Source organism: Antedon mediterranea, chromosome 4, assembly GCF_964355755.1.
Source record: "Antedon mediterranea chromosome 4, ecAntMedi1.1, whole genome shotgun sequence".
NCBI classification, from domain to species: Eukaryota; Metazoa; Echinodermata; class Crinoidea; order Comatulida; family Antedonidae; genus Antedon; species Antedon mediterranea.
Window position 1 is genome coordinate 14,027,902 of NC_092673.1, and position 10,533 is coordinate 14,038,434.

The 10,533-nt window shown below is 36.4% G+C and overlaps 2 pseudogenes; both read left to right on the forward strand.

Moving 5' to 3' along the window:
* On the forward strand, positions 1 to 3,106 carry LOC140046721 (uncharacterized; annotated as a pseudogene).
* Positions 3,107 to 8,601: 5,495 nt separating this feature from the next.
* Positions 8,602 to 10,302, forward strand: LOC140047577 (uncharacterized; annotated as a pseudogene).
* Positions 10,303 to 10,533: the final 231 nt, after the last annotated feature.

Consider the following 10,533-nt stretch of genomic DNA (forward strand, 5'->3'; position numbering starts at 1 on the left):
AGACAACAGTCGTTCACGTGGGAAGGGCCGTATGTCATCGCCTTTGTTGAGGATAAAAATTATCCTAGGCGATCGGGTGCTGCACGACCCTCCCCATCATGTTATTGAAGGCGCCATGAGAATTAATTTTATTAGCGATGTAAGTAGGCTTTATTTTTTTAACATGTTTGAGTGAGATGTTCGGCGATATACACACGTGTGTACTCACGACGTCGATGTAAACAAACAGCCAACTTACTACTTCCGTCTGAGTGTATTGCATTTTGGGTAATGATGACGTTTTGCTCGACGACCACCCATAGATTTAACCGGTTATTTCGGAGCACAAATTGAGCAGAAACGCGGTCTTGTTATTGTTATCTATTTTTAATCTATTTTAAAATAACCGGTTAAATTGCATTATGCAGCAGAAACAGACCCTCTGTCAGCCCATGGTCAGCCCAACTAATGTGTTTTTCCCAAGGACAACTTATCAATAACTAAACTTTGTCACCACCCATAAGTGTGCTGTTCATTTCCTATTGACCAATGAACACCAATGTAACTGGACCTGAGTTTCTTGCTATTCGACCTTGGGTACAAATTATACAATTAATTGATGTTAAGGCCACTGAATACTCCTTTCTGTATAGAAACACTTGACTGAATAAGGCCATATAAAAAAAAAACAACAGCTGATCGTCCCCGCCCACATGCTTTTTTCAGGCCGCATCAATTTTTATTTTATATTTTATTTCGATATTTTGTATGAAACATTGATTTATGTTGTACCTTTGTCGAAAGCTAGGCCTAGCTCTTTCTTTTTTCGTGATCCACAGACGTCGGGAGCCATCGATACACATCGTCGACTGCGATAAATTTGAGGTCATACAGTATATATTCTTTGATTATAGGTCAGCGCTGATAGAGGTATCACTGCCGTTGAATGTATGAATATTTTGAATTTTACACTCCTCATGGGTATAATATTTTACATAAACGTCTGGATCTAATTAGAATTTTCACAGCCGCTATATGCTCGCTACTCCTTAAAAATGTTGCCGTGAAGCAAAAAACGACTGGATTTGGGGAACATTTACGATTGCTCCATCGATGCACCACATGTTTTCGGTTCTACCTTGTTTCTATCGCTATATTCTATACATTTGAGTTACAGTATACACTATTAATATTTATAATTATTGGTTCCTTGGTAGGCCTACTTTTTAGTCCTTTTATCAATTGTTACATAATAATTTGATCTAGGATAGTAGGATACTGCTAGACTAGATAGTAGAACAACAACAACATGGTTTTTATTTGTATTTTGATTCGGACTGCAACAAAAATCGTGAACGGTAGTGGACGGCCGACGTACTCTCGCAGATATTTTCTCTGATTTTCCCGGCGGCGAATTCGATCAAGGAGGACCGATAGGAGACCAATACCAAACTACGGAGGTGAGTAATTGTTCGGTAAAAATGTTTATATAGAAGTAACAAAACTGTAGGCTAGCATATTGTCGCGAGAGAGTGTAGAGTTTGCCTATCCATAGAGGGGCGAATCGACCCGGCTGGGTTGAAACTGTCTCAACCGACCACCATATATAAAGGCTGGATGTTTAAAACCGTGTTCGGGTGGGGAACAGACGATCGGGACCACGGACGATCGGGCCCAAGACGATCGGGCCCAGAAAACGTGGTCCCAATCGTCATACTAGTTGGGCGCGATCGTCATACTAGTTGGGCCCGATCGTCCAGTGTTTTCAGAACCACGTTGGGCCCGATCGTCTTACCAGTTGGTCCCGATCGTCTTAGCGTTGGGCCCGATAGTCTTTTGTGTTATATAAAATAATGTGCCACATTTCATCATTTTTCATTCCTAGTGCTCAGTGTCAACGTGCTTTTCTTGCGTACTTAAGATTTTAATTTAAAAGTTATAAATTATATTTTTTCTGATTTTATCATAATTTTCCCCTATTTTCCCACAACTGGTTTTAAGAATTTCTTACCAATACTATACTCTCGATTTATGAATAAATGTGATTGATTTTGATTGTTATTATTGTGTTGTTTATATTCGCGTATTTATTTTTTTTTTATTTTCCCGAGAATGTTTGGGGCCCGATCGTCTTGTTTGTTGGGCCCGATCGTCTGGGCCCGATTGTCTTTCACCCTTGATGAGCCCGATAGTCTCACGATTTGGGCCCGATCGTCTTGAAGTGGGCCCGATCGTCCGTGGTCCCGATCGTCTGATAACCGTTCGGGTACATGACCCACGTCCTGTTTTAAAATATGTGTGTATGCATTGATATTCCCTCCCTCCTTGGATGTCATATTATCATTGTCATGTTCTGAATTCTTCCAACACAACTGTATGAATTTACCATATATTTACCCCTACTCTTTTTCATTCTTTATTCTAGTGTGTGAAGAATGCCTCAAGTGGCGAGTATGTTATGCAGCACATGTTCTGAAGCGTGACCAAAGGCAGCTCTTGGAACGAGAACTGGACACACTGTCGTATTCATGTGGAACTTGTTTTCAAGACATCCTGGGAGAGGACGATTCTATTTTCAGTATTGTTTTTGTCAATGACAAAATGACATGTGCCCTGCCTATCGAAGCAGCTTATAACATAACACTCACAGACCCCCTGTGCTTTTATTGTGGAACTGAGCACAATTTATCAATTGAGAACATGAATTATCCACTTTGTAGTGAATGCAAGGAATCAGGCAAAACACCTAAAAGGAAAAACACTAGAGCATTTGTGCCACAGTAGGCTAATAATATCCAGAAGTTTGATATAAAGTCAAAGTGTACAAAAAGGACTTTTATTGTGACCCCCTGATAAAATTTTTAAAAAATGTGTATTTTAATATATGCTGTTCTGTATACTTATGTTTGTTTAGACATCTTACAGTACTTACCATATTTATTTGAATTGTCAGGAAGGGTGTATGTGAGGGGTGGGAGTGATTTTTATTCATAGCGGCGTGTTTATTCAAGAAAATACGGTAGTGAGTCGCCATCTTGGAAAAATAAAAAATAAAAAATAAAAAGAGCCTCTTCCTTCCTTTTTTTTATAAAACCAGGACGATCAACTGTTGTTTTTTTTTACATGGCCTAATAAGAAAACCCTACAATAATTTCTACTACTACTTGATATGGTGTTATACAAGAACTATATTAAAAGAATTGAATGTATGGAGAATGAAAAAAAAAAGTTAAATGTTATATGTAAAACATCACTTAGATGATATCTATCAGATATATCATTTTCTAAACATTGTTTCATTAGTTATATCACGGAAAAATAAGTTAGTTATACATAAGTAAGTTATTTCTCCATGAAAGTTTCTCCATTGTTATATTCACATCACATATATTTATATTTGGTTTTACACACGTAATATTTCATTAAGAATTTCATTTTCTGACAATGTGATTGAAAAAATAGCCAATGTTTACTGTTGGACCTACAGAAATGATACAAATTCTCAGTTGATACCATATCAACAACATACCATATTCTTCAGTTCAAGTTTCAGGGCGACAATGCAAACATCCCGCCAAAATTGTCCTTCTAATATATCTCTGTATTGCCAAGTAACACACGGGAAAAGAACAAATAAAAAACAAAAACCATTCAAAACAGACCTATTTCTGTTTTAAAAAAGATTGAAATGAAATAATTCTTTTTAGACACTGTACTGAATACTGTACTGTACTTGGAAACACGTACTTGATTTGTGATATCCTTCGTTAAAAATACAGTAGAACTTTTTTTCTGAAAGTGTCCCCTTAATAGGGGTTCTACTGCCCCTGGAACACTTCCTAAACAAACTTGTCCTCTTCATAGAGGTTTCGCAGAAAAAAACCAATACCGATACTGATCTGGACTCGGAAATTTAAAATGTAGCAGGCAACGTTTCACCAATGAAAACTTTCAAGACAGACAAAGTATCATAATTATTATGATATCCATTTTTATTTAATAACGATAAATGGATATAATTATTTTGTCTTTTTTGTTATTTTGTGATGGAAAAAATATTGAGTGAACATTGGCACTGAGCTTAAATGTTCCCCGTCCCCTTAATGTCCCCTTTATAGGAGTGTCCCTTCAGTAAGGATTGGCTGTTTCGCCCCTTAATAATAAATTATGGTGTCCATCTTATGTCCTCTCAATTTTAATGTGCTACACCCGATAATAGAATACACATCTAGCTCGTGTGCACATTAAATAACCTAGTACATCTTTCGAGACGAGTAGGGGGTTACCCCGGTGTATTAGTACATTACAGCCACTGATCATCAACTGGGCCCTCTGGGAGACCAGTCTTTGACTGAAGAGGTTATCCAGTATAAATATATATTTCAATTCAATTCAATTCAATAGAATAACTGTACAGTAGGCTCCCATTTGATGCAATGTGTTATCCAATGTGCACAATTTGATTGTGCTACCCAATCCATGCTATCCATTTGAAATAATGTGCTATCCATTTGAAAGAATGTGCTACCCGATAATCCGTATAGATTAGAATAATGTACAGTACAATTATATCCATTTGATTGTGCTACCTAATGTGCTATCCATTTGAAAGAATGTGCTACCCGATAATCCTTATAGAATAATGTACAGTACTATATCCATTTGATTGTGCTACCCAATGTGCTATCCATTTGAAAGAATGTGCTACCCGATAATCCGTATAGATTAGAATAATGTACATTACAATTATATCCATTTGATTGTGCTACCTAATATGCTATCAATTTGAAATAATGTGCTACCCGATAATCCTTACAGAATAATGTACAGTACTATATCCATCTGATTGTGCTACCTAATGTGCTATCCATTTGAAATAATGTGCTACCCGATAATCCTTATAGAATAATGTACAGTACTATATCCATCTGATTGTGCTACCCAATGTGCTATCCATTTGAAATAATGTGCAACCCGATAATCCGTATAGAATGTACAGTACAGTTATATCCATTTCATTGTGCTATCTATTGTGCTATCCGTTTGAACTAATATGCTTTCTGTTTGAAATAATTCAGGTTTTTTATTTTTAATATGCTTTGCTATCCATTTTAAACGTGCTAAACAAGTTACATATTTGTTGATATAAGTTTGCGGTACACCACGTATATTAGTTCTGAAAAGAACTGTTGAGTTGCTCGACGTTTCGATTTACTCCAAAGTCAAAGTCTCCAAAGCTATTCCATCATGCCGTATTCGGGGAATCGTCCACAAGTGTTTTCTCAGAGCAGGGTATGTTCCGTATGGGGTTCTGTATGCTATTTTTTAATAATGTACAAAAAATATAATGAATAATTTAATCATATTAATTATCGGTATGTACGGAGAAAGCTCGAGCGGAAGTCAAGGGTTACTTTTGCCAACAAGACGAAGCGCGAAACAAATAAAAACGCAGCGCGAAACATCTGAAATGATATACAATTTCTTAAAACATAAAAACACAGAATATAATATTAATATAACTTTTTAATATTTCCAAGGGCTCGGACATGGAAGAAGGGCCTTAAAAAACTGAATTGCTATATGTTAGACCACATTTTCATAACTTTTCAAAACTCATCGAACCCTCTGCTAGTAGGCCTAATAATATAGGAGCGTATCGCCAAATCATTAGAAAAAAAAAACATGGCATGAAGTAATTAATCAAACAACGGTCAAAGAATACCAACAATTTTAATTTAGGTTTCGATTCGTAATTACTACGGTGGTGGACTAAGCCTAGTTTGAAACTATAGTGACCATTTATTTTGGAAAGAAAGATAGAAAAATTTGTTTCCATGTTAATACCAAGGCACTTTTCAATAAAAAATTCTGGCCTAGTATTCTTGCAAGGTCGTCACAGCTCCAGTTACAAACGGTGATACAAAGGGTCTGTTTCTGCTGCATAACGCAATTTAACCGGTTATTTTTAAATAGATTAAAAATAGATAACAATAACAAGACCGCGTTTCTGCTCAATTTGTGCTCTGAAATAACCGGTTAAATCTACAGTACCGGACAGAATTATTGCAGATTTTGAACGCATTCAACGCATTGTTAAAGTGTTGACAACGCGTTGAAACTGCGTTGTCCGTTGGCGTTGAAAGTGTTGAGTTCGTTGAACTGTTTATTCAACCAACACAATGTGTTGCGTTGAGTTTGCGTTGAAATAACGAACAATCGGATTCGTATGGTATTTACAGATTGCCAGTGTGTATTAGTAGTAGTAGTAATAGTATAAAATACAGTATTACAAATATTTAAGAAAACAAACATAATGTGTATTTTTCCGCGGAAACCTAGCTTAATATATTACACTAGGCTAGGCCTACTACTAACGAGTAGGCCCCGTGTGTATATGAGCCGCGTCTGCCATCGCAGTTAAAAGTAGTGGTCATGTCCTCAATTACTGTGTGCCTATATTAACTGGAGTATTAAATACCAAAGTTAAGGCGGCGGTGAATCTTGGAGGCTAGGTCACATCGTAATTAATTATTTCCAAACTAAAAACTTCGCAGTACTGTACTACATTTTTCTCGATTATTTATAAAAACAACGTAGCCTACACCCGCCGCCATGGAAGGCAACAATACACCACCAACATAACGATCCAGCATGGTCGTCGTCTTTTTCACGCATGCTTTTCGTGACGTGAGGGACGAACTGATCGAAAGGTGAAGAGTTCATTCATTATGAAATAACGCGTAATTAAAAGGGAAAAAATCGTTTAGTTTTATTATTATCCATAAATATATCATTATCATGTATTATATTATAAATTAATTATTGTGATGCCTAACGTAACCCATGCAGAGAAAAGCGTTAAATATAATAACCAAGAAATAGGAATGACCAATTTGATGACAATAGGCAATGTTAGGCGTTTTCTTTAAAATCAAAACCTGTGCCATACCATATTATTCACGCCAAGGTGTAACCCACAAATATTTGAATAACCAAACAATTCAGAATAAAGAACCACTTTATTCTGATGCAAGACAATATATTATTACAGGCGAGGTTTAGGCGTTTTCTCTTTAACATACTATTGTTTTGTTTCTTAATATAATTATATTGGCCTCCTCCTGAAACTGTATGAATGGGATGGGAGTTGCGAGAATATGCGAGCGAACAGCCAACATTTTAATCAGTTTACAGCGTGATGCTTTTCAAAACGCGCAACGTGTTCAACGCTATGGGATTCAATTGTTTAACGTCGTCAACGAACGGTCAACGGGTTCAATACATTCAACACGCTCTATTGTTAACGTATTCAAAACGCTTTTTGTACTTAAAAATGTAATGTTGTTCGATTTATAAAGATTTAAATTGGTTCATGGGTGTCGGACACGTCAAATTTTTTAGTTCTTTCAAATTACATTACAACAAACAATGGGACAATTATAAAATAAAAACCAAAATAGAGAAACAATATTTTAACTTAACTCTTGAATCTCGAACAGCTAAAAAATGTAGGCCTAAATAAAATTAATTACTTCGTCGTCATTAACGATCGTTAAATACGTCATAACACACGTGGTGTTTTTCTTGAGGAAACCAGGGTGGCGGCCTCGTGTGTTGATGTCAGTAATTTCCACGTTGTTTGATTTTACGACGTGAGATCGTGTTTTCCCCCGGAAGGCCTACAGTACAGTGTTAACTGTTAGACTTGGCATCGACCTTATTATTCGATGTTTTCCTTCACTAAACACTGGGAAATATCACTGTGTGTTTTATTTGGTAACTGTCCGTTCAATACTTAAAAATATATCTAAGCTTCATATATATTTTATTTATATTAAAATATCTGGTAGTGACTGCCGATAGGTATTTTGCCTGTTGTTGTTACTGATCGTTCAGGCGTGCAACGGTGCAATCGGCCAGTCTAGTGCTGCAGCAGCTAGCGTTGAAATAACTAATTGTTTACTTGACATGCTGATAATGACTTTCGTTGAATAAACAACTAAACGTTGAAAGCCGTTCAACGCAACGCAAACACAACGCAACGACAACGTGTTGAATGCGTTGGGATTTTTGCAATAATTCTGTCCTGTACTGTATGGGTGGTCGTCGAGCAAAACGTCATCATTACCCAAAATGCAATACACTCAGACGGAAGTAGTAAGTTGGCTGTTTGTTTACATCGACGTCGTGAGTACACACGTGTGTATATATCGCCGAACATCTCACTCAAACATGTTAAAAAAATATAATGTTGTCTCCAGGTCTACAAGTTTTGTTTTTTTGTAAAGCCTACTTACATCGCTAATAAAATTAATTCTCATGGCGCCTTCAATAACATGATGGGGAGGGTCGTGCAGCGCCCGATCGCCTAGGATAATTGTTATCCTCAACAAAGGCGATGAAATACGGCCCTTCCCACACGTGAACGACTGTTGTCTTTCGCGAGCGCGGTCCTACAAAACACCAAACGGAAACAAAAACGAGACTCAGATTGTTGCAATACTTACCATTTACTTACTTATTTCTAAAAACTGTAATCAACTCCCACGCTTAAAAAATGTAAGAAAATGTTCTGAAGAAATTAATTCAATGTTTTCTATTTATACCTTTGATGATATGATGGGTGCATGGGAACCGTTGAATAATAAAATTACATTTCTAATAGATCAAATTTCAAAAGACAAATGTGACGACCCTATACCTAACCATATTGGTATTAAGATTAGTGGGGATGGTACTCGTATTTTTAATCCTATTGTAGCAAACTTGATTAATGCAATTACTATCAATAACAATAACATACCTTTGAAATATTATTTGGGAGCCGATATGAAATTCCTAAATGAAATGATGGGAATGGGTGCATGCAGTAGTAAGTACAGTTTGTTTATGGTGCAAATGTCCAAACAAAAATTTGACAGACACCACACAGGGTGCTCGTACAGTAGATGAAATAACAAAACTCAGTTCACAATCAAAAACTAAAAATATGAGTTGTGTTGCTCCACCTATTCTACCTTTTAATTCTGTTTCTAATGTTATTCCAGATCCAGATTCCAGATATCTGATCAATTAGTCCTGCAACTGATTCAAATATTACGGCATAAAGATAATGTTGGAAAAAATGTAAAAGTTGTTGACATATCAAAGTGTAAAAACATTTCTGCATTTGAACATTTTATTAATAGTCTTTCAATTTCTTGGTCTTTCTATACTACCAAAGAGTCTAATCAAATTCAGTTTCGAGATTTTACAGGCCCAGAACACATACAAATTTTAAAAAACATCAATTTTGACACGCTTATTTCGTGGCACCCAAAATGTGATTGCATTAAACGGCTTTAGGAAGAGTTCACAAACATTATAAGTTTAATGAAAACAGATGGTGTAGACACTCGTGCAAGAGACTGGGTTTGTAAGTACTCCAAGACATTTCAAGCAAAAGATGTAACACCCTATATGCATGTATTTATGAATCATCTTTCGCAATCACTTACATTACACGGCCAAATCAACAATTTCAGTCAACAAGCCATGGAAAAACTAAATGACAAAATCACATCCCTTTTCTTTCGATCATCTAACCACAGGAATACAGAAGCTTTTGTGCAAGTTATGCAAAAGCAAAATAGAATTTCATTTTTAAACAAATTTTGCAAGGATGAAATCAAATTCTATGTAAATTGTAAAAGGTGTGGTCAGGTAGGACATAAGGCAAAATCAATTAGGATTTAGAAATAGTGTGTTGTTATTGATATTTTAAAGTTGCATTCTCTACGTTTTTTCGACCTAATTTAAAGTCACAGACTACATTTTATGTAAAATTAATACTATATGATCCTATTTCGATAACCTTTTTCGTCTTTAAACTGTTAAAAATGTGAAAAATAAGTCGATTCTAATAATTTAAGCGGCCCGCTATAAATCCCAGAATGCATCGCGCGCGGATTGATATTTTCATGTTGATTATGGGTGCACGTGGGCCGAATCGATGTTCGTATGTTACCAATCTTTACTAGCTAGGCCTACAAAATTAAGCTACCGTATATTTCGGTGTATAAGTCGCACCTGTGTATAAGACGCACCCCCTAACTGAGAGTAAAATATCGGTATTTTTTATATCGTCGATGTATAAGACGCACTTTATATTTCATGTAAACAATTTTTTTTTTAAATTGTAATCAATATTATTGTAATAATATATTGTTATTTCTACAACGGAGTCCTTTATTTAGGGTTTTTCTTACCTAGGCTCGGCCGCACCCAGCCTCAACAAGTTCTTTCTAACTTGTTATTCATGAGTTTCGCCGCAACATCGAGTGCATGACCGTGTGTCGAACACGCACGTGTGTGGGCTAGCCTCGCTCGATCATTTCGAGAGGGCGCACGTTTTCACGGACAATCGTATTCGATATCCGCCAAGAAGGGCTTGCGCTGGGGGTACGGCGGTCGGCGATCGTGCGTATAACTACTGTACTGTATAAATAATAATACTAGGCCTAGGGCCTAGACCTATTCCAATCGTAAACGTTTACAAATGAAATTTTATCG